Source organism: Pinus tabuliformis, chromosome 8, assembly GCF_031772625.1.
Source record: "Pinus tabuliformis cultivar Carrire ecotype Pingquan chromosome 8, CPIR1, whole genome shotgun sequence".
In the NCBI taxonomy this organism is placed as follows: Eukaryota; Viridiplantae; Streptophyta; class Pinopsida; order Pinales; family Pinaceae; genus Pinus; species Pinus tabuliformis.
In genome coordinates this window covers 431,794,871-431,800,870 of record NC_142294.1, presented here as the reverse complement: position 1 = coordinate 431,800,870, position 6,000 = coordinate 431,794,871, and positions in this window count along the sequence as shown.

The window sequence follows — 6,000 nt, the reverse complement described above, 5'->3', positions numbered from 1 at the left end:
AATTATATTTAGATCTAGGATCAATCAAAATAGAAACAACTTGATCACAAAGCTTACTTTCCATCTCAATGATTGATGCCTAATGATCTGCCTGCTTGTTGTCCATAGCTGCATAAATATGAGGAATGTTATGACCAACATCACCAACTGTATGTGCCTCTTGGGTACTGTAGATCCGGGGTCTACCACCACTCTAATACTATGGACAATCCCTCTTACGATGATCCTTACCACATATCCAATACTGAAATGGATCCCTAACACCATGTCTGGCATGTTGGTCTCCATGTCCCTTCTCAACTATATTGAATGTCTTGTAAGGAACTGCATTATCTTTCTCACTTGCATCTCTAGTTCTTCCTTGCTCTGGTGGCCATTTTCCTTCAGCTTTTTCGTTTCACTTCAAGTCATGCTTCGGCTCAACTTTGCACTTCGACTACTCATAACAATGCTTTAACTTTCGGATGGCCTCCTCCAACGATCTATGCTCATCGAACTCAATCCGGTCTCTATATACAACTGGAAATCCATTGATAAATCTATGAACCTTGGCTTTCTCCTCTCTGAGGTCAGGCCCATATCTCAATAGCTCCAAAAATATGCTATTATACTCCTCATCTGTCATAGAACCCATCCGCAACTCATAAAACTCCTTTCTATTATCATAGTACCTCTCAAACAAGTACTTCTTCTTGAAGAGCCTTTCAAATGCATGCCAAGTGAAATCATCCTCATGTATGTCCTTGACATTCTTTACATCTTACTGCCAAATATTCGCTTTACCTTTGAGACTGAAAAGTGTCATCCTTGCTTAAATCATGTTTTCTGAATAATCATGCAATCTAAAGAATTTCCTCATGCCAAGCAACCAAGCCTCTGCATCTTGCAATTTTTTTAGCTCTCCATCAAAGGTAGGTGGCTTTTCCTTCTTGAACTCATATGACATGTATCCCCCATCATTCCTCCTGTACGGATGATAATGATGACGATCTTGATGTTTATCAGAACAAGAACTAGAGTAATACCTGTATCTATCACCCCTCATATCCAAAGTGTCCAACATCCTGCCATCTCTGATAGTGTCATATCTATCTGAATTGTGTCTACTATGAGACCTACTTCCATATGCCCCATTAGCTTTGTCCTCATGTCCATGGCTGATCTGAAGAGGTCACTGTCGCTGTAAATATGACAAACTCTGAAGTAATATTGGATTCACCTCTGCTTGTTTCTCTTGTGCCTGCATGATTTTGTCATTGTATGCTTTGCAACTCCTTATTTCTTCCTTCGAGCTTCTCAATGTGTTTGCCAAGTCAGAAGAGTGCCCCACACTACGCTACCCATCTGATGCATAGGGATATTCTATGTAGTCTAGCACTTTTCTAGCCATTTGATCTCTTTCCTGCAATGCATACTATGTCAGCTAAACCAAATCACCATAAATCAACGTACCTTAGCATAACTCAGGGAGGATACCTTGTCTGCAAGATCATCAAATTAGTGTGATGCATGTACAACATCACCATAATAACATATAGACATATATCAATAAATGCATCAATGCATAACCATCATACTAACTAGGGTCCTGTTGGAGAGGTAAATCCCCTCTGCGGACAGAGGCGATCCCCACTAGCCCAAAATGGGTCTAGCAACAATCAAACAATGCTATCACGCAAGTTCCTAATTGCAAATTAAAGGTGGATGATGAGAGCCTACTTGGATTCCAACGCTAATATTCGTAGAAGAGTCGCCACTCTCGTTCCTTTGCTCTGGCCGGTCACGATCCCCATGATCTCCGTGAATGGACACCTGCACATGCAAAGAACAACACAAATACAAGCATAAAATCCAATAGATGCAATTATATATCGGTCAGAAAAGATATAACTCAAACATTATTACAATGAATAACAAGAGTGGAACCATAATTATAGTCATCTATTATTGATAAACAACAAAGAAGAATACAACCATAGTTCTGACGTAAAATCCTCCTTTGGCTGGGTGATCAGCTACATATGTCTTGCAAAGCTTGTCAGGATTGGGAACAAGCCTCTCTCTCTTTGATTATGAATGCAAAGAAGACTCTTACAACAGTCTCTTAGACTTCTGAAAGTATAATTCTCCCTATGCTCGAACTAGTTTGTCAAAGGCAATGGAACAAGCTTTTATAGATGGAGAAGGAAGAAATACAATGAATCCAGACATCCATGGGATTGGAATTATCCTCGAAAAGCTATTATGGATAGAGATACGATGAATCTCGACATCCATGAGATTGGCATTATCCTTGAAAAGCCTCATGAGTCGAAAGGAAAAAACTTTCGGGCGTGCGTTTGTTAAAAAGCTTTCCCAAACTTGGTTGGCGCGGGTAAGACTCTGAGACAGAGCGCCAACTGGCGCGCCTTCTTTGGAGGATTTCTCCCATTGGCGCGGGTGATACACTGTGGATCCGTGCTAATGGAAAAAGGGGACTTTTTAAGGATATTCTGCAGGAGATGTCTTCAAGGCATGTGAAGTCCATACTTAGGGGAACATAATGCAAGTGTTTTCAAGTTATGTCACTTCTCACAGGTCCCGGAATGAGTCCTCCAAAGTGTGGGAAAGGGGTAACAGGGACGGTGACAAATGGTGACAAATTACTGTGTAACAAATGCCCCCTAAAGCATGAGGCCCAAGAGAGAGAGAGGGGTGAAATGCTTTACAAGAACACATGCAGCTGCCGCCGGAGAATCTGCATAGATAGATACAACTGATAGCTCAAGTACATGATATATGTGGTATGGGCGCAGCCATCCATAACAGAGTACATAATAATATAGATCCATGGTATGGGCGCAGCCATCCGGTGAGGATCGATGAATAGACTCAGGCATGGTCACAGCCATCCAGTGAATGAGTCATGTAACAATAATCCACAAAATCGCAGCCTGGATTCCAACAAACAAAATCCAGGGTCTTGCGCTCCATCTCGACCCGAACAAAAGTACAAGTTCAAGCATGTGAATACATGAGTTGAAGTCGAACATGCATGAACATCATCTGATTACCAGTCAATAATGAAAACTGTTAATAGATGCGAGAGGTACCACCAATAATGACAATGGCCCTCAAGGTACTATAGGTACAATCTACAGCGTGTGAATCAGTGAGCTGGCATCGAACACCCGTAGAATCATTCGATCAGAGGCCAATGATGAAAACCTCACATCGAACACGAAGAACCTGCCATTGAGGCATGCAAGCTCCAAGGCACCAGAAGGGGGTCTCTAGATCAACTTCCTGGATAATGAGCTGAAGTCGACAGGAGGTGACCTTGATCGAAGGTGGGCCATAGTGTTTCCCACATCATTGACACGAGACAGAGGAAGAATGTTGTGGTAAATCAGAATTATGCGAGCTATCAGAGGGAGGTTGTTATTCTGTAGAGGTCAACTTCTCTTGAACATATCGGCGGCACGACAGTGGACTTGGCAGTATTTGACATTAATGGATCAAAGGTCATGGTGATGAGGCAATGAGCAGATGAGAGGTCAAACAGGATCACCCAAATCCACGGAGGCAAGTGAAAAACGAGATGAGATGTCCCCACCCAGACACGAAAGCAGACAAGTGCCATGTTCAAGAGCGACATACTGCCAACACGACAATAATTATGGTTCCATTTTCCCCCACCATTTCTGGCGAGTACCCCAGTTATTTTTATTAACAAGCTTGACGGGGATAGCATATGTTTGTAACGTCATCTCGACGAACTCCAATGTCATCAAGTTTAACAAGTCTGACAGAGGAAGAACTCAGCGTCTTTTCATGTTTAGAGAGTTTGAAAAGACAGCAGAAAAGAAAACTCCAAGGGTGTCCTTTTTCGTAAAGTTGTGTCTCTCGAGCCCGAAAAAGTATAAAACAATGCTCGAAAGAACCGCCCGACCATTACGATCGAGGAGTACTTTTCATGAGTAGTGATTTCGACCTGAAAAAGTAAAAAAGTGATCGAAACCACATCGCTTCGTAACAGTTAACGAACCTGAAACGACAAGGGTCCGACGATCTTTTCGTTTTTACATGGTCGGAAAATAGTTTAAAGACGACCACCTCTTATTTACGTTTAACAAGTCAAGAGGGGTAACTCGGCGATCTTTTCATATTTAAACGGTCGAAAAAGAGCTGAAAGTAGACCTCCATTTTTATTCTCTTTAACGAGTCAAAAAGGAAAAAATACTCGGCTATCTTTTCATCTTTTATGAGTCAGAAAAGAGCTTAAAAGGAGACTCATCCTGGAGGAACGAGTGGTATAAAGGGTAGCAACTGGTTCCGGTAATGGTGGAACTGCTCAAAACATATAATGGTCAAGAGGCTGGCTAATAAAACCACTCATCGCTGCAATTCCTCAGGAAAGGATAAACAACCAAGTGAAAGCATATGATCAGCTAAAGAGATGGTGTCGATGGAATGAAACAACCAAGGTTCATCTAGCAAAATGTAGCGGATAGGCGGCAATCACAAGATGTAAATTAGGTATGGGTTCATTTTTACACAAGCTTGAACCATGGAGAACTCTGCTTGGATTCAGTTTCATGTTTACACAAGCTTGAAACGAAAAACTATGCTTGTTATGAGTTCGCATGCCCCCAGCATAATGACGCAAAAGGAGGTACATGTCCCCCAAGCTTCATTGCATTCAACAAAGTGGATGGAATGAAGGTTCACTCTCGAGATCTATGAAAGACTCGACTTGTATTTTACGAGATCTTAATCAAAGACTCGATTTGGAAAGGAGGAGATGTTTCATTTTTTAATGAGGTTGACCTAGGAAAAGAACTATCCTCATAACCCTTATTTCATTTTTTAATGAGCTTGACACAAGATGAGGAACTATGCTCGGCCAGACCTAGTTTCATTTTTTAAGGAGCTTGACATAGGAAAACGAACTATGCTCCGCCAGACCTTCATTAGAATGAACAGGAAGTCAGGGCTTCCAAGAGTGCCACTCCGGGTGGAAGGGTAATATCTCGGAAGTCAGGACCTAATGCCCCCAGGACACTATGCACGATGGCGGCATCACTGGATCCAGGCACGGGATAAGTGGCCACGTATTTGATCTGTGGTGGGGCAGATGCAACTGGTGGATGAAAGCCAGGAGGGGATGACAACTGCGCAGGAGACACCCGGGGACGAACGAATGATAATTGATCTATAGTCACGATTCTTCCATCGTGTGGAAAGAAAACCACACGGAAAAATGAAGAGACAAGGGCCCCCATGGCATAAACATAGTCACGACCAAGGAGAAGACTGAAGTCTAAATCACCTTGGGTAACCGATACGTCTATATAGACGGTTTTGCCTCCCAAAGTAATAGGGAACTTTGGAAGGATCCCTAATGGTTGACTAGTTCCTCCGTCAAAATCCGTCAGATTCGGTGCGACGAGCACAAGCTGTGGGGAACCCAAATCTTTCCAAGTAGTGGCAGGCATAATACTGACAGATGCACCCTCATCCAAAACAGTGCCAGGTATCGCCTTATTATAGGCTTGTACCGTGACCCAGAAAGGCACATGGGATGGAAGGCGGGAGGTGGTCAAATGACTTCAGTCGAAGGAAACGACTGAACTACTTGGTGGGGGAATCGTATGATTGCCCCCTTGCTCTAAAGGGATCGAAGCAGGACTCTCGGGAGTAGCTGGGATAGGAGAGTCATTTCCGGACTCAGGAGAATCTGAGGAGACGAGAAGAACATGGGAATGATGCTCTTCCGAAACAGAGTGGTCGACAGGTGGTGAACTCGAGTCGACACTCTTTCATATCAATGGTTGGTCTGGAACAGGCTTGACACAGCCAGGTTCGGGAAGAGGGGCCTGGACACGAGAAGAATTTGAATCAATCTCTTTGTTAACAGGGGGACGATCTGCGGCTGCAGAAAGACGTTGATAACCAACGGGTAGTTGGGGTGAAGGAGTTGTAAGACTTTCCAAGACAACAGATGCTTTATCCATGAGC